The 18838-nt window shown below is 48.0% G+C and overlaps 2 non-coding genes across 2 annotated transcripts; one reads left to right on the plus strand and one right to left on the minus strand.

Moving 5' to 3' along the window:
- The first annotated feature begins 49 nt into the window (after positions 1–49).
- On the plus strand, positions 50–150 carry LOC144514605 (U6 spliceosomal RNA). The gene has a single exon (XR_013501494.1). It is a non-coding gene; the product is annotated as a U6 spliceosomal RNA (small nuclear RNA).
- An 8047-nt stretch (positions 151–8197) lies between these two features.
- Positions 8198–8379, minus strand: LOC144514604 (U2 spliceosomal RNA). Its single transcript, XR_013501493.1, has one exon. It is a non-coding gene; the product is annotated as a U2 spliceosomal RNA (small nuclear RNA).
- Positions 8380–18838: the final 10459 nt, after the last annotated feature.

An 18838-nucleotide genomic window follows, 5' to 3' on the forward strand; every position in this document is an offset into this window, starting at 1 on the left:
GTCAGTATGAAAACAAGGTTTAAAGTGTAGGCAACACCTGAGGTTTAATGTGTTTGCTCAGGCAGCACATATGACAAAATTGGAACGATACAGAGAAGATTAGCATGGCCCCTGCGAAAAGCAGCTTATTGCTCGTTCTTCTCTGTTTTCGCAGGGAGGGGGGCCAAGGCAAGTTTTGGGCTTTTGTTGAAGTTCTGAGGTTCGCGGTTCGATCCCCGCCCGCGGCAGGCAAAGATGGAGAACACGCATCCATCCATCCATCCAACAAGCTATCTATTCGTATACAAGCTTCATCTGAGCTTGTGTGTGTGTGTGTGTGTGTGTGTGTATATATATATATATATATATCTCATCTCAAGAATATGAACATGTTTGGAGCATTAAAGCACCCACTATGTAACTGTTTAATCCAAATGCATCCATAACTGAACATGCTGCTCACACACAAGGTTTTGTATTACATAACATGTGTGTGTAACATGCAGCAGTAAGGTTCTTGTAAGATGATTTTAATATTGCAATGTTTGTGACTCGTTTAGGTTTAGATTTTATCGTTCTCCACATTTGACCCCTGAGCCAGCACTAGTCTGACTCATTATGATGGAGATTATTATTATACAGGAGACTGTAGATGGAGAACTGAAATCGGTCTGAAAGATGCGTCATCCTAAAATGCTTGAGATATGAACAATAAAGGTTTTAATCCTCTACAACCTGCAGCCTTTTTTTTTATCTAAATGCATCACATGCTGCTCATGAACAAGCTTCATCCGACTGTGTATATATATCACACAAAGATTTAAAGTAAATGTTAGAAGGTATGTCATGCATCATAAATGATCAGAAATAAAGCTTCCAAATAAAGTGCAATTTCTGATTTTTAAAAACACAGAAAAGTCAGATTATAATAAAATACAAGTATGAACCTGAAAATGAGCATGAGGGCACACGAACCATTAAAATAAGGCACCCTCCTGGTAGTCTTTGCCAGACCTCCCTTCCTTCCTCCACAGCGCTGCGGAGGAAGGTCTGACTAGTCCACACAGCATTCCTGGATGGGAGGACAACGTGCTCTGGTTTATTGACATTTCTTTAAAACAATCACAATCGTCGTGGGCGGAGCTAAGCTCCAGACGGAGCCACGGTGCCTCTGCTAAATACTCTCAGGAAGGAACTTGTTTTGGTGGAACATGTGGACGTTCTAAAGTAGTTTTAGTTGAGCAACAGAAAACTCAGATTGGATACCAGCATCACATCCATACAGGGATAGTAGTATACAGCTGTTATACAGCATATCATCCATACAGGGAAAGTAGTATACAGCTCTTATACATCATATCAGCCATACAGAGATAGTATACAGTTGTTATACATCATATCAGCCATACAGGGAAAGTAGTATACAGCTGTTAAAACATAAAATATATGACACACCAGTATCGGCCGATACGCAAGTTCAGGTATCAGAATCGGGACTCAAAAAATGGTATCAGACCAGCAGTCAACCATAGTCCTCATAAATCCACCGGAGGTTAGAACGCCAACACAAAGAAAGAGGAAGGGGACGGACATCTGGCAGCACTAGAACAATAACCAATTAAAACAAAGCAAAATAAAAAAATAAAAAACCGAACGATACAAAATATTTCCCTGAGGAGACAGAAAAGGAAATCAAATAAATCACAGCCCCGGCCCCCCAGGGTCTCTGGCCATGTTCCTCTTCATCTCCGCAGTCCACTCTTCCACAGATTTCCCCCCGGCAGTTGAACAGTACGCCACGCCTCCCACACGTGTGTGGCCAGTTTCGAGCCTTTTGGGCTGGCCACACTTGCTGCAGGTGTACTGCAATATCTGGCGGCGGAGTTTGCTCCCGGGTGGCGGCCCCTGTCCTGCAGCGGCAGCCTCGGCCGCCTTCCTCTTCCTGTACGCTGTTGTCCTGGACATAGTCAGTTGTCCAGGAAGAGGAGGAGGACCCGGGAGCAGTGGTGGAGGAGTGGGCTGTAGGCCTCCAGATGAGGGTCCTGGATGCTCCCCATCTGGAGGAAGAGGGAGATGAGGAGGGGGAGGAGGGGGCAGTCCTCTTGTTGAGGGGCCGGGCTGCTCCTCGGGGATGTTGTAGTCAAAGGGCTGTCCTTGTCCCGCCTGGACAAAGGACAGCCCTTTTGCTGGAGGCAGAGGCTCCCCAGCCAGTGCTGCCACAGGCACGATGCCAGTTGCCTGCAGCAGCACAGCCTGGTCCCTCTCTTTCTGGCGCCGAGAGAACCTGGAAGACAAACATATTCTGCTTTTAGACTCTTGAGCTTTCATCAAAAGATAAATGACAGTACAGATTACAACACATCAACACAGCTTCATGTTAAACTTACCACTTAGACAGGGTCAACTGGTTCAGCTCATAGAGCTGGATGTCCGTCTGAGCCATCAACCTCGGGCTGGCCAGCACTGCCGCTCTGATAGCCACGTAGTCTGAGAGGACCAGGGACCACCTAGACCTCTTGACCCCCACAGACCGCGTGTCCGATGGGTAGAGCCGGCAGAGCTGGCTGCAAATGGCCTCCACCAGGCGACTGGCGCTGGGCCAGCTTGCAGGGCCCGAGTTCGGTCCGAGAAGACAGCTGAAAGAGTCAGTGAGAGCACAGAGTGGGTTATTATAGACCATGTTTTTATTAGAGAATTAATATAATAATATTTGCAAAGAGTCTCACCGTTGGAGACTCTCCTTTCCAGGGCAGGAGGTGTTTTTCCCCTTCGCTGCCTTGAACCGCCCCTTAGGCTGCCTCTCCCGGTATCTGGGAGGGTAGACGACTCGCTTCCTGTCGTGCTCCGGCAGGCAATGCCAGAGCACAATGAGTCTGTCTACCCTCTTGTCAGAGAGCCCCAGAAGGCTCCGTGCTTCCAGCAGGGCCTGGGCCAGCCTCAGGACATGCTGGTATCCTGGCTGACCATCAGGCCCCTCCATCTCGTCCTGACAAGAAACACAAGAAAGAGAAATTGCTGTAAGTAAAAAGAGCGCTGGGAAACATTTAGTACTTTGTTTTTCTGAAATACAAATATTTTATAACTATTATTATTATTATTATTATTATTAATCATACTATCATAATCTGATAGACAAGAGTCTTTAATGTCCCATCAACATCATTTCATGTTCCATAAGCACAACAACACACATAAAAACACATAAAACATGTAACACATATACAAAAAGAAAAAAGAACACATCAGTTGCTAGTCAGTGAACTTTACCTCAGACTCTGAGGAGGACTGCCTGGAAGCAGGATCTTCTGGGGCCTCGGTAGAGGCAACTTGTTCAGGGGCGGCCGGACCGGATGGCTCAGACGGGGGTGCGTCAGCTGGATCACCTGACCGAGCTGCTGCCACTGTGCTGGCGGAGAGGGTATGGGGCTCGAAGATCGTTGGGTCCTCAACGTCCTCACCTATACCCTCGTCCTCGTCCTCCCCAAGGGACTCGATGGCAGCAGCCTCGTCCGGAGTGTCAGGGTCCAAGCTGACAACCTCAAGCACTCTGCCTGTCTGCTGGTACAGGTACTCAACCCCGATGAGCTCCCCTGTCACACAGCAGAAACACAAAGCAAAGGATTTGTTAGTCCTCCTTTTCCCTCGTAGTTATCATGTTAGAATAAAGTGTTTTTTCACATCACACACACACATACCTGTGTACTCAGCAGGCTTGGTGAAGTCCTTAACCATGGGAAGGCCAAGCACCCGTTGGCTCTTCTGGTTAAGGACGTTCTCAGCTGGCGACCGTGGGAGTGCAGAGTCCCACTGTTCTCAGCTGCGACCGTGGGTGCAGCTGCTGCTGCGCTGTCCTCGTTCCACCTCGCCAGTCCATCGACCAGGAACGCCTGGAAGTGCATGGCACTGGCTCGCATCCCTGAGGAGGCAGGTTTCAGATCAAAAATTAAATCAGAGTTTCCATGAGTGAACCGGTGGAGGTGGAAGGACTCCAGAAAACGGACAGGCTGACTCCGCCCTTTGTCAGCCTGCCAGTCTGTGTGTGCAGCTGCACGCCCGGTGGGTCCTGGATGCAGCTGAGGTGGGGCCTCTGCGTCCTCCAAATTTCCTGGATGCGGAGAGCGTCAAGCAACGGGATGTCCAGGGTGTTGCGCCCGGCTGGTCCGCCAAAGGTGTCAAGGAGCTCCTGGATGAGGAGTGTCGACTCCTCGGCTCCACGTGTCCGACGACGACAGTGGAGCCTCCACTCCTCCCTGGTGATCCTCCTGGCTACCTCGGCGTCAGTCAGGCCAACCATCCCGTGCTGCCCCCCCTCCAGCTGTGACCGCTTAGCCTCAGTGAGACGGCGGGCATCTCCCGAGTCCACCTCGAAGATGCAGTGAGACAGCTGCCTCATGAAGGGGGCGTACAGCTCGTGGGTCTCTGTGGTGACACCTGACGCGAAGCGCCGCATCAGGTGCCAGATGTCCAGTCTCACCACGAGCTGTCCCCACTCCTGTGACAGAAGAAACATCATGTGGTTTAATTTTTATAATCTTTACATACGTGTGTGTGTATGTATGTATGTATGTATGTATGTGTATGTATGTATATATATATATGTATTGTAAATACAGTGTTCATGACGTTATAATGATCTTCAAAAGTATACATAATACTCCATAATATAATGTGAGATAATGAAAACTATTATTAACAATACTATTAACAGTGTCAGTTTCACACCTGAAACAAGGCAGCTGTCTTCGACACGCCGTCTCGACTGCAGCAGTCACGATCCACGTAGATCAGCTGGGGGGGTTGTACCCCGGCGAGTCGGTACCGCCTCATCAACCCGGCCGCCATGGGGGACAGGCCCTTGGTACCCTCAGAGCAGGTGAGGACACTGATGAGGACCTGCTCGTGCTCGTTACCTACGTTGGTAACCCAGGCGGCCGTGTCTTCAGCGGTACCTGCAAGCTTTTTCGTCACCTTAAGGAGAGAGATTCTACATGTTATTGCGAGTCCATGAACACACAGCTGTGCTGTACAAACTTCACTTGCCTTCTTAGTGGAATCCATCTTAAGGATGGATCCCAAGGTGGACGTGATCCTAGCCTTGTACTCCTCCAGCCACGTCAGGACGTCATGGCTGTACACAGTTAAGAGGGGAGAGGGGGCATCTGGGGTGGTGGTGGGAACTGCCCCCTCACCGTGCACAAGGCCAGGAACTGCTCGCAGACGCCGAGGTACGCGATAGCTCTCCGCATCCAGGCATCCGAGTGCGACCACCCTCAGGTCACAGGACAGCCTGCAGAAACAAAACAAACATCATATACAGCAAAACATACAGTATATACACACACATCATACAATATGTTAAACATACACTGATATTTCTTACTTGTACGTAAGTACAGCTGGGAATTGGCAGCTGTAGGTGGGGGACAGCTGCCTGATGATGCCCTGTGACCACCCTCCGACCTTCTTCTTACACCGACGGCACTCTAGGTACTCAGTGGCCATGAGATACCAGCCGTCGATGTCCAGGACCCTCCGGATGGTCCTGTACAGCCCAGCCTTTGTCATGGTACCGGTGCACAAAGGCTGGGGGCATGTCAGCTGCAGTTGCCAGATCCTGTGTGGCATCCACAGGAACAGCCGACATGCAAAGAAGGGGTCGGGGGAAGCGGAGGGCTGGGTGTAGATCGGCCGGGTCTGAGGAGGGTACCACCATACATTCAGCTCTTTGATGAGCTGGGACCTCCCCTTGCTGTTCCTGGTAAACAGCACCCGGCCGATCCACTGCTGCTGCTCCGCAGTGAGAGCTTTCCGCCAGGACGCAGGCAGCAGCTGGAGAGATAACAACACAAACACACAGGACACTTTAATATCTAAAGGAAAGACCGCTTGATGCAACAACTACCACAACATTTTACAAAAGGAGCTCTCTCACCACAGAACAACTCTCCCAGGGGGTTCATTTGACAACCACGTATACAGTCAGGTCCATAAATATTGGGACATCGACACAATTCTAATCTTTTTTGGCTCTATACACCACCACAATGGAGTTGAAATGAAATGAACAAGATGTGCTTTAACTGCAGACTTTCAGCTTTAATTTGAGGGTATTTACATCCAAATCAGGTGAACGGTGTAGGAATTACAACAGTTTGTATATGTGCCTCCCACTTTCTAAGGGACCAAAAGTAATGGGGCAATTGGCTGCTCAGCTGTTCCATGGCCAGGTGTGTGTTATTCCGTCATTATCCCATTTACAAGGAGCAGATAAAAGGTCCAGAGTTCATTTCAAGTGTGCTATTTGCATTTGGAATCTGTTGCTGTCAACTCTCAATATGAGATCCAAAGAGCTGTCACTATCAGTGAAGCAAGCCATCATTAGGCTGAAAAATCTAAACAAACCCATCAGAGAGATAGCAAAAACATTAGGTGTGGCCAAATCAAGTGTTTGGAACATTCTTAAAAAGAGAGAACGCACCGGTGAGCTCAGCAACACCAAAAGACCCGGAAGACCACGGAAAACAACTGTGGTGGATGACCGAAGAATACTTTCCCTGGTGAAGAAAACACCCTTCACAACAGTTGGCCAGATCAAGAACACTCTCCAGGAAGTAGGTGTATGTGTGTCAAAGTCAACAATCAAGAGAAGACTTCACCAGAGTGAATACAGAGGGTTCACTACAAGATGTAAACCATTGGTGAGCCTCAAAAACAGGAAGGCCAGATTAGAGTTTGCCAAACAACATCTAAAAAAGCCTTTACATTTCTGGAACAACATCCTATGGACAGATGAGACAAATATCAACTTGTACCAGAGTGATGGGAAGAGAAGAGTATGGAGAAGGAAAGGAACTGCTCATGATCCAAAGCATACCACCTCATCAGTGAAGTATGGTGGTGGTAGTGTCATGGCGTGGGCATGTATGGCTGCCAATGGAACTGGTTCTCTTGTATTTATTGATGATGTGACTGCTGACAAAAGCAGCAGGATGAATTCTGAAGTGTTTCGGGCAATATTATCTGCTCATATTCAGCCAAATGCTTCAGAACTCATTGGACGGCGCTCACAGTGCAGATGGACAATGACCCGAAGCATACTGCGAAAGCAACCAAAGAGTTTTTTAAGGGAAAGAAGTGGAATGTTATGCAATGGCCAAGTCAATCACCTGACCTGAATCCGATTGAGCATGCATTTCACTTGCTGAAGACAAAACTGAAGGGAAAATGCCCCAAGAACAAGCAGGAACTGAAGACAGTTGCAGTAGAGGCCTGGCAGAGCATCACCAGGGATGAAACCCAGCGTCTGGTGATGTCTATGCGTTCCAGACTTCAGGCTGTAATTGAATGCAAAGGATTTGCAACCAAGTATTAAAAAGTGAAAGTTTGATTTATGATTGTTAATCTGTCCCATTACTTTTGGTCCCTTGAAAAGTGGGAGGCACATATACAAACTGTTGTAATTCCTACACCGTTCACCTGATTTGGATGTAAATACCCTCAAATTAAAGCTGAAAGTCTGCAGTTAAAGCACATCTTGTACATTTCATTTCAACTCCATTGTGGTGGTGTATAGAGCCAAAAAGATTAGAATTGTGTCGATGTCCCAATATTTATGGACCTGACTGTACATACACAGCAGTGACATTCCTCGTGGTGTTCCAGATGAATTTGAAATCTAGAAATCAAGTTGGTGCCAGTTTCAAATCATTCCTCCTTTGGTAGGTGACCATTAATAAAAACATAGATTGGATTAATTATATCTATTATAACCAACAGTGCTTCATAAATTACGCAAAAGAAGCCGTTAAGGCGAAAGACTTGTAAGTACAGCCCTCTACTCGAGAGCAGCCGAAAAACGTAGTCGTCCCAGTCCAAACCCTCGCGGTAAGCCTCACTTGGTGTGCTGCTTTCCAAATCCAAGGTCACACCCATTCCCACACGGCCAATATTTTCTCTCTGCTGTTTTTCCTGCCAATCAATAGTGCAAATCTCGCTGCACTTTTGTGAGACTTCATCTTGCTGTTTACTCGCTGCTGCATTTTTCACCCCAGTTGTCGTGTCTTAACGTTTTGATACCAGGAGCACAATGAGGTTTTACAGATCATTCAGTCAAAGCGAGCGGTTTTTGCCACAACTCGCATGTCTGTTTTGGTCCAATATCAAATTGAGCGACGCGCAGCTCCGTGTGCGTTGTTAATTGGTTTTCCACAAGACAGAAGAAGGGTGCACCGTTCCCGGCTGCGCTGCAATACCAGGTCGATGCGTGGAGCGAACGGAGCAAGCCCCTTTTTCAACTTCCATTGCTAAAAATCCATTTAATACGTTGTCCCCTGATAGAGGACATATCAGATATTAAACTGATAAGAACAGATTTTTTTATTTTTTTTTATTAATTATTATTGACACAAGTTCAAGACACATTTCATAAAGGTCTTCACACAATTCACAAAATTTCAGTTACCATTTAAGATACAACGCGATAAATAAATAAGTTACTCTGTAAAACTATTTAAAACAGGTGTAGTACAATAAAAGCAATTGTTTTTAGACATAATACAGGTAAGAGTTGTTTTCATAAGTTTCAGGTAAACATAAAAAGTTGTCATCTTGTGCATGTCAGAGTGTGTTTAGTCTCTCGGGATCCAGTTACGGTGCTCAGAGGAGACCCTCCCCTTGTTGCTCCTTCCCACCTGCCTCACCCGGATAGTTAGGTCGCCGCTGCTTTGACGTTTTCTTGTGTGGCTCTGGCTCCTTCGTCCGAATGGGCACAGAGGCGATTCTTCTTTGCAGCTGTGTCCTTGGCCTGCCGTTTGCAGCTCGGGCCATTTGGGCCGCTGCTGCAGCCATCCTGATCACAGCTGCGGGGGGGATCTGCATGTGCTTTCTTACCAGCAAGTTTCTGGAGGTCCAAATGGCGTCTTTGATGGCGGCCAGGGTGAGCCACTGATTTGCAAAGTCACTTGCTGGCATCTGTTTCTTTGGGCTCACCCCATACAGCATACATACGGCCATTGCCCACTGGTCTACGGCAGCGTTGCACTCCCAGAGAAAATGCCTCACCAACTCAGGCTCGCCACAACCTGGTCGGGGGCAGGTTGAGTGCGCTGACATGCCCCGGGAGTGCATGACGGACGTGACGGGGAGGATCTCATGAGTCACCATCCATGACAGGTCCCGGAGTCTGTTTGGGAGAGCCGAATGGTTCATGTTGCGCCAAACAGTTGAGGGCTCTCCAAATGCCAGCCCACGCACTGGACTCACTGGTTCCCGCTCTTGCACAACTGAAATGAGAGAGCGATGATTTGTTAAAACATACACATCTTCTTGCTCAAGGTGAAAACATTTTAAAAAGGTCTGGATAAAAGCATAGGTTGGCGGCAGGATAAAAGACACAGGTACTTTAAGATCAGAGGGTAAAATCTTCAGTCTTCTGAGATATGACCCCATCCAGAACCGTGCCATAGCTGCTGTCTTAGCATTTCTGGATGGGGCCGTGGCTGCTGTTATGTGTATAGCTGTAAATCTGCTCCCTAAAAACAATAACAGGTCCAGCACTCCTTTCCCTCCTTTCTCCTTGGGCTTCTTCATCACGCTTCTCTGCACTCGTTCCCACTTGGACCCCCACAGGAAATAAAAGATGGCTCGTTCCAGGTCTAAAATCACTTTTCTGGGTGGCATAAAAACAGAGCTGATGAGTAAAAGCAAAGGTAAAATCACTGCCTTGATGATTAAAACCTTTCCTTCTAGTGTCAGTCCTCTAAGTCTCCAGTACCCTAGTCTCTGCCTAACTTTCCCTACCATGTCTGGCCAATTTGTTTTCCCTCCCCCCTCCCTATCAAATTTGACCCCAAGTATTTTTTGGTCGGTCTGGGTCACAGTCAGGGGGAGTCCTGTCATCTCAGTCGCTGTCCACAGTCCATAAAAATGGGCTAGGGTCTTGCTTCTATTTAGTTTTGACCCAGAAGCCCGCCCAAACCAGTCGGTCAATTCTAGAGTCCTGTTGACAGATAAAACGTCAGTGCATAAAATGTTAATATCGTCCATATATAAAATGCACTTTGTCTCAAGTCCCCCACTCCCTGGCACTTGTACCCCATTGATTTGTTTGTCCCTTCTCAAGATCTGTGCCAGTGGTTCGATGCAAATAACATAAAGGAGGGCAGATAACGGACACCCCTGACGGACACCGCAGTTGATATTGACTGCTTTTGTCAGATTCCCGTTAACAAGGAATTTGCTGGTAATACCCTGGTACAGCAATCCCACCCAGGTTATAAACCTTCTTGGAAAACCCATTTTTCGCAGTACCTGGAAAAGGTATTGGTGCGAGACCCGATCAAAAGCTTTCTCAAAATCTAAATTTAGGACTACTATGTCTCTCGCATAACAGATGGTGTCTCGGATCAGTACGAGGCTGTCGGTGATCTTCCTCCCTGGTATGGCACAGGCTTGATCCGGGTGGATCAGCCCTTCTAAAAACAAAGACGTGCGTGATGCTAAAACTTTACTAAAAAGTTTACAATCAAAATTTAAAAGTGTGATGGGTCTCCAATTTCTCAGGTCAGTCTTGTCTTTGTCTTTGTAAAGGAGGGTCACTATCCCTACTCTAAAGCTGTCAGGAAGTTATTCAAGTTTTTAAAAATCGCTAAAAACATCAAGCAAGTCAGGTGCTAAAATGTCCCAAAATGTTAGATAAAATTCTAAGGGAAGTCTGTCTTCTCCTGGGGACTTCCCTGTTCTAAAACTCTTGATGCATTCATTTAACTCTAGAATGGTAAAATCCTGGGTTAAAAGCATTCTGTCGTCTACCGTTTGCTCAATGAAATTTAAAACTTCCATCATGCTGTCTCGTTGAACCAGTTTTTTCTCTATATAGTTCTGTATAAAAGTTTTCAATTGTGTCTTTGATTTCCTCTGTTGTTGTAGCAGTGCAGCCATTTTCTTTTTTTTAAGCTTAAAATGCCCCCTCCTTTATTTACTATTTTCTTAAAGAAGTATCTTGTACACTTTTCCCCTTCCTCTATTTCTTTTTCTTTGCTTCTTAAAATGACACCCTTGCTTTTAATTTCTGCTAAAAGGGACATCTCTCTTTTAATTTGTTTCATGTCTTCATTTAGATCCATCCCTTGTTGGTTTAGTTTAAAATACCTCTGGAGTCGTTTTTGCAGTCCCAACATGCGTCTGTCGTCCCTATCTTTCTTTCTCTTACCTGCCTGTCTAAAGAAGGTCTGGGTCCGTCTTGTTACCATTTCCCACCAATGTGCACGTGTATCGTAAAAGTCTTGAAGGGTCTGCCACTCGAGGTACTGTTCCCGATACTGACTAACTAACTCCCTATCCTCTAAAAGGGAACAGTTGAGCTTCCACAGACCACTTCCTAATATCACCTCAGAAGACAGTGAGAGGGTGCAGGAAAGCATTGCGTGGTCTGAAAAGAAAACGGGTTCCAATCTAGCATCCATTGGTGGGCAATCGCGTGATAAAATGTAATCTATGCGAGAGGCTCTGGTGCCATCACCACTGAACCAGGTGAAGCCTTGCTCTCTGGGATGCATGGTTCTAAAACAGTCGAGAAGTTTAAAATCTTTGCATATGTCCTGTAATAAAACCGATGTTTTGTCAATTTTAAAATCTTCCCCTGCTCCTTTCCTGTCATTCCTGCTTAGAATACAATTAAAATCTCCCCCTACAACTAGTGGTGCCCTACCTAGCATGTGGAACTGCAGGTCTTCTAAAAGGTCATACCTGTCATTTTTATCATTAAAACCATAAATATTTAAGACGTTAAAATCTCTTCCCATAAAAGTCAAGTGTGCTAAAAGTGCCCGGCCATCTCTCACCACTGTGCTACCCTTCACCAAGACTAGGGGGTTTTTTGATTAGAATGGCCACGCCATCATTTTTGTTCTGATTTGATCCGCTCCATATCGATGTTTGTTGCCATAACTCCTCCCAATCTCTGTAATGGTTTAAAAACGGCAGGCCACACTCCTGTATTAAAAACACATCCGACTTCAAAGAGTTAAGAAAGGATAAAACAGTCTCGGCTCTAACTCTCGACTTCACACTTCTCACATTTATGGTTGAGAAGGTAAGTGTCATGAGTATGATTATAAATAACAAGTATGACATTTTAAAGGGCTAAGAGGCGAATTGCAATGTTAAAATGTCTTAAAAGAGGCAGTTAGTCAATGGCTTGTGAATGGAGCTCTTCCTTCACTCCTATTGGTGAAAAGGGAAGGGTTTGAGCTTCATTTCCCGGTTGGACTCTGGGGGTGGGCCTTTGTTGCAAGGTTGCATTTAAGTTTGAGTCCTTTGGGGTTGATTGCAGAGCTATGTTTAGGAAAGAGACCTCATTTGGGGAATTGGGGGGGAAGACTCTGGGCTCTAAACTGGGAAGACTAAACTGTCTGAGGAGTTGCCAGCTCTTCCCCTCTTCTCTGCGACTCCAGGAGACTCAGAGGACGTTTCTGATAAAGGCCTCTTGGCCGGCTGGGCATTGGGGAGGGAGGCATCCTTGCTATTGCCTTGTGACTGGTCACTTTCACGTTCTAGACTAGCTCCGCCTTCTGCCTGCACTGCCCCATCTTTCTCACCACTCTCCTCTGATTGGGCAGTTACAGGCCCCTCCTCCTCTCCCCCGTCACCCATTTCTTGTTCTCCAATCACAGGATTTGGAGGGAGATTTGAATTTCCCAGCTCGGCTTCTTCAAACAGCTCTCTAAATGGTTCACCTGGTCCGCCATTTTGTTGTTTTGCGACTACCTTTGCTGCTTTCAGTTTGTTGGCAAAAGACTTTGGGCAATCTCTGAAGAGGTGGTTTGTTTCTCCACAAAGATTACACTTCCTGCCATTGGTACACTCCTCAAAGGTATGCCCAATTTCTCTACATTTCCCACAAATTATCTGTTGACATGCTTCTGCCAGGTGCCCATGCTCACCACACTTGCGGCAGAGCTTGGGCTGTCCCTGGTAGTGGATGTAGCCTCTGTTGTTACCGAGAACTATCATTGATGGCAGATGTTTCAGGCCCTGGAAGCCCTGAGGGTCCTGGCCTTGGTGTATGGGGACCCTCCACGCGCAATTCCAGATTTCATCCTCATCTCTCACCTTGGTAGCCTGGCCTTTCACAGTGCAATATCTCCCCAGCCACAAACAAATGTCATTGAACATTCTGACAATGACTGTTTTAAAGGCATTGTCAGTCAGTTTCTCAACATTGAAAGTGTAAAACTGGTGTTTTTAATTTTCGTATCTATTCCAGAAGTCTCTGAGAACACTGGCAGAGCGAAAGCTTACATCAAAACCTTTGTTAAAAGGCAGGGTAACAATACAATTTATATCTTCTGGTGGGAAAAGTAACGTTCTCTGTATTAGCTTCCTGGAAAAGTCAAGCCTTGACATCACCAATGGATTGCCATCTTTATTTTTAAAAGTAAAACGGACACTGTGGTGCCTCCGCATGCCAGCATGGTTGGCTGACATGATGGAGGCCCCACTCAATTGACCTAGTTTAGGTTTAAAATAAAGTTTTAAGAAACTTACCTACCTTTGTGAAAGAGCAAATTACAAGGAAATTAAAACAATTCTAAACAATATGACAATATCCTCCAAAAACACAGAAAACAAGGTCACAAACAGGCTTTTCCGATTAACCAGAGGTGATCGCAGTCTTAACCAAAAGGCCGAGAAGCGATGAGCACCACCTGTTTGCTGTCCGACGCAACCTCCCTGGACGGTTTGCACTTGTCATGGTCCAGTACTTTTAATTGGGCATAACAATAGCTGCTACTTAGCACCCCCGCCCAAGCTCTCCATGGTGAAGCACCTAAGGCTGGTTAAAGACAGCTTGTTTGGTTTTCACAATTGGACAATGTTCCCTCTGTGTCCTGTTTCGTAGCTGCTAATAACAACAGAAGTCTAGTTAAGGACAGCTTATTTGCCTTTCACAAGTACACAAGGCTCAGCCAAACAGCAGAGCCCACCAAAAATAGGATCAACTCATTGGTGTTCCTCTCTTTAGTAAAAGGCGAAAGACTTGTGCATTATGAAGAGAAACCAGGGTAAGTACAGCCCTGTACTCCAGAGCAGCTGTAAACCCTGATCGTCCCAGTCAAAACCCTCGCGGTAAGCCTCACTTGGTGTGCTGCTTTCCAAATCCAAGGCCACACGGCCAATATTTTCTCTCTGCTGTTTTTCCTGCCAATCAATAGTGCAAATCTCGCTGCACTTTTGTGAGACTTCATCTTGCTGTTTATTCACTGCTGCGTTTTTCACCCCAGTTGTCGTGTCTTAACCCTTGTGTTGTCCTTCGGGTCACAGGGACCCTGGCAAATATTCGATGGTATTTCTCCACTACCGCGGCTCTGGCCTTCGGGTCTCTGTGACCCATACGTTATTCAATGGTATCACTCTACTACCGCGTCTCTGGCCTTCGGGTCTCTGTGACCCATTCCATGGTATTCGGGGGACCCTGGCCTGGCTTGTAGTTGTAAAACAGAAAGGGTAAGGGAAAGGGGAAAACACTATACACATTTGTCTTCTTGTTTTTGGCATCTTTGCTTCTTCTTCTTCTTCTTCTTCTTCTTCTTTTGGACCTTTGTACTCTCTCTATACTCGGTTCAGCAGCCGGTTGCGACGCCGGCATGGCCCGTTGTGTGACTCTAAATGTGGAGCTGCATCGGGTTCTCACCCTCGCGGCACGCAATGTCCCCCAAGTGGAAGAGGTAGAAGAAGACGAAGAGGTAGAAGAAGACGAAGAGGTAGAAGAAGAAGAAGAAGAAGAAGAAGATGAAGACACAGAAGAAGAAGAACAAGAACAAGAACAAGACGACTCCGACGACCACAGCGACTCCGACTCCGACGACGAATGGTCATCCAGTGAGTGTGCGTCAGAAGAGGACCGAGACAAACACGACGGCGGAGAAAGGGACCGCCGCGACGCCCACGACCACGACACAGGAGAAGACGATTACTACGACGCCGACGACCGAGACGAACGAGGAGAAGAACGAGGGGCAAACGCAGCACAGGAGGGTGGACAGCAAAGGGGAGAAGAGGACAGAAAGGACAAAGACGACGAGGAGCAGGATGAGGAATGAGGAGAAGAACGAGGGGCAAACGCAGCACAGGAGGGTGGACGGCAATGGGCAGAAGGAGTCGGAGAGGGCCAAGATGACGAGGAGCAGGACGAGGAGGAGAGCGAAAGGTTTGCGTCGAGAAATGGCGAAATTGAATGGTCCTCGACGACGTATCATCCCCGTCGCCCTCGACCTCGCCGCCACGGCGCCAAATACAAAGAGGAAGAGGAACAACAAGACGAGGAACGAGAACAACACGACCGAGACGACGACGACGAGGACAACCAAGACCAAGACGACCGAGACCAAGACGACCGAGACGCTACTCCTCCACAGAGCCCAGGACCCACGGAGTACGCTGCCACGCACGTCCACGACATAGTCTCCGCATTCGACCTGTTTGTCACGCGGCAAATAGAAAAGATCAGTGGTGGCCGCCACGAACCTCGAGGGCCTAAGGAAATGCGGCAACGACTGGAAAACGATGGACGAGACGGACCTGCGTGGCTACCTGTGGCACGAGGAGAGCGGCAGGGCCATTTTCCGTGCCACGATGTCGCTCAAACGGTTCCACGCGTTCTCGAGACTGCTGCGATTCGACGAGAGCTGCCAGGCGAGCCTCGAACAAACTGGCAGCCGTACGAGACGTGTGGGACGCCTGGGTGCGGCGGCTGCCTCGCCTCTACAACCCGGGCCCCGACGTGACCGTGGACGAGCAGCTGGTTCCCTTTCGAGGTGGGTATTTGACGTCGTCATTATCGTCGTCATTATCGTCGTCGCTGTTATTATTACTCTCGCGCCATGTGTTTGTAGCGCGACAAGCCGCCAGACCCCGCGTCGTGTTGGGGTCTGGTTGGGTCACTCACCATCGGCAGGGCTCAATCCGAGTGGGTGGCTGGATAAACAGCGGTTTCTTTGTCTTTTTTCCACCTCGTAGTTTACAATGCTTTTGTGTGTGTGCGCATGCGGATGTTTGTAAACATTTTGTTCTTCTCTCTTGTGCTTGTATTCTCATCTATAATTTCTATCTCATTCTTCTGCTTCGTCTTCCTCCGAATTCCTTTTCCGTGTCCTTCTCATTCTCCTTCTTTAACGACACGTCCACCGACGACGACGACGACGGTTTATTCTTGTATTCTGGTATTCAACCGCCTTGTAGTTTATAACGCTTTTGTGTTTGTGTGCGTATGCGCACGTGGATGTTTTCAAGGTTTTTATCCTTCTTTTTTTATCGTTGGTCTTTTCTATCTTCTTCTTGTTCTCATTTGTCTCTTGTCTCTTTTTCTTCTTCTTTGACGACACGTCCAACGACGACGACGACGATGACCACGAACACGCCACCAAGGTCGATGCTCCTTCCGCCAGAACATGCCCAGCAAGCCCGCCAGGTACGGACTCAAGTCGTGGGTGGCCTGCGACGCCGCGTCCAGCTACGCGTGGAACATGCAGATGTACATGGGCAAGTCTGCGAGCGGCGCGCCTGAGAGGAATCTGGGCGCGCGGGTTTACTCGACGTCACCGAGGGCCTGCAGGGTCCGCGCAACGTGACGTGCAACAACTTTTCCACCTCTGCACGTGCCCACGCGGTGAGGCGCCTCTTGGCGAGCTGCCGCCGCGTCAGCTCGTCAAGAGGCGCCTCACCGTGGTGGGCACGATGCGCAAAAACAAGCCCGAGCTGCCGCGCACCTTGCTCGACACCAAGGGCCGCACAGTCTTCTCGTCCAGGTTCGCCTTCACGCCCACCGTTGCTCTGGTGTCCTACGTGCCCAAGAGGAACAAGAACGTGGTGCTGCTGAGCACGCTGCACACGGGGGACGCGCGGGTCAGTGCCACCAGGGACGCCAAGCCCGACATCATCCTCTACTACAACAGCACCAAGGGCGGCGTGGACAACCTGGACGAGCTCATCGGCACGTACAGCTGCCGCAGGAAGACGGCGCGCTGACCCTTCGCCGTGTTCCACAACATCCCCGACGTGTCCGCATACAAAGCCTTTGTGCTCTGGCGAGAGCTCAGGCCCAAGTGGATGCGCGGCAAGCTCAACAGGCGCAGGGCGTTCCTCGAGCAGCTGGGCAGGGCGCTCGTGACTCCGCTCATCGAGAGACGGCAGCGCCTGCCTCGCACCGAAGCGTCCGCCGCACTCGTCAAAGCCGTGACGAGCAGGGCAGCGGCCGCTGGAGAGCGCAGAGAGCACTGAGAGGACGACGACGACGACGATGCGGAACCGACCGCGCACCGAGTGTCCAGCAAGAGGAAGAGGTGTCAGCGCTGTCCAAAGACAAAGGACCGCAAGACGCACACCACGTGCGGGGCCTGCAAGAGATACATCTGCGGGAGCTGCACGCGGACCTACTGCACGGAATGTGTGAGACTGTAGCCTCGTGGCTCGCACGGCACCAGTGAACACGGCGTGTGTGCGCTATTGAGATGTGAAAAGGTGCAACAAAGTGACATGAACAACACTGTTGAAAATCTTTTGAATAAAAACCCTTTGACATGTCTGCTGTGTGAGATGTGAGATGATGTTACGCACACACACACACACACGCACACGCACACACACACACCACCACCGCCAGGGTAGTAGACAATGTAGGATCGAAAACATAACCCCGGGTCCCGTTGACCCGAAGGACGAGGCAACGGCAGTTGATGTGACATGATACAAGAAAGGGCCCCGGGGACCCGAAGCACAACGCCGGGGTAGTAGGACAGTACATAAACTAAACAAGTCCCCGTGACACGAAGGACAACACAAGGGTTAACAGAAAATGAACTGTTCATCTTCTAAAAACATGGTAATGCGATCCAAAAAAGTGAAAGAGTTTGTGATAGGTACATAACAAATCACTTCATGTGATCAAAAGGGATTGTTAGAATGAGTAAAGTCTTGTCATTAAGGTGTGGCCTCTTACAGGTGTAGACATTTCACTGTAGACACTTGCAGCAATGGAGAGTTTGTCAAATGGATATAGCGATCAACAGGATACAGACTTCATGCTGACCCAAAGAATTGCAATTAGCAGAGGGCCTCTGGGTTATGGGCCCAGCACGCTTCCGCTGCGTCACTCTGCTCGTCTTTTTAGATGTGAGGGCTAGAAAATCAACACCCTTAAAGTGTTTGTGATAGGTACATAACGAGTGACTTCATGTGATCAAAAGGGATTGTCAGAATGAGTAAGGTCATGTCATTAAGGTGGGGCCTTTCGCAGGTGAAGCCATTTCACTTTAGACACTTGTGGCAATGGAGAGTTTGTCGAATGGATATAGTGAAAGGCAGGATACAGAATTCAGGCAGACCCAAGGCATTGCAATTAGCAGAGGATGGTTTCTGTCCATCGACCTCTGGGTTATGGGCCCAGCACGCTTCCGCTGCGCCACTCTGCTCTTCTTTTCAAGTTTAAGAGCTGGAAAATCAACATCCTTCACTCTCTGTTTTATTTCTCTGGCATTATTTATTTTAGAATATTGTAACCAGCAGCAAGTGAGTAGGTTTAGGTCTGTGTAAATATAGGCCGAACATTTACCTGGGCTGAACATGTGAACATCCCATTTTGCATATTCACTGTAAAGAGCCATTACCCCTCCCACTACCAAGTTTTGTTCCAAAAACAGTAGGACATACATTTTTTGATTGCAAATGAATTGTCCAAAAACAATGGAGCAGGTGAAAGTGTTTGTGATAGGTACATAACAAATCACTTCATGTGATCAAAGGGGATTGTTAAAATGGGTAAGATCTTGTCATTAAGGTGGGGCCTTTCGCAGGTGCAGACATT

The sequence above is a fragment of the Sander vitreus genome, unplaced genomic scaffold (genome assembly GCF_031162955.1).
Source record: "Sander vitreus isolate 19-12246 unplaced genomic scaffold, sanVit1 ctg622_0, whole genome shotgun sequence".
NCBI lineage: Eukaryota > Metazoa > Chordata > Actinopteri > Perciformes > Percidae > Sander > Sander vitreus.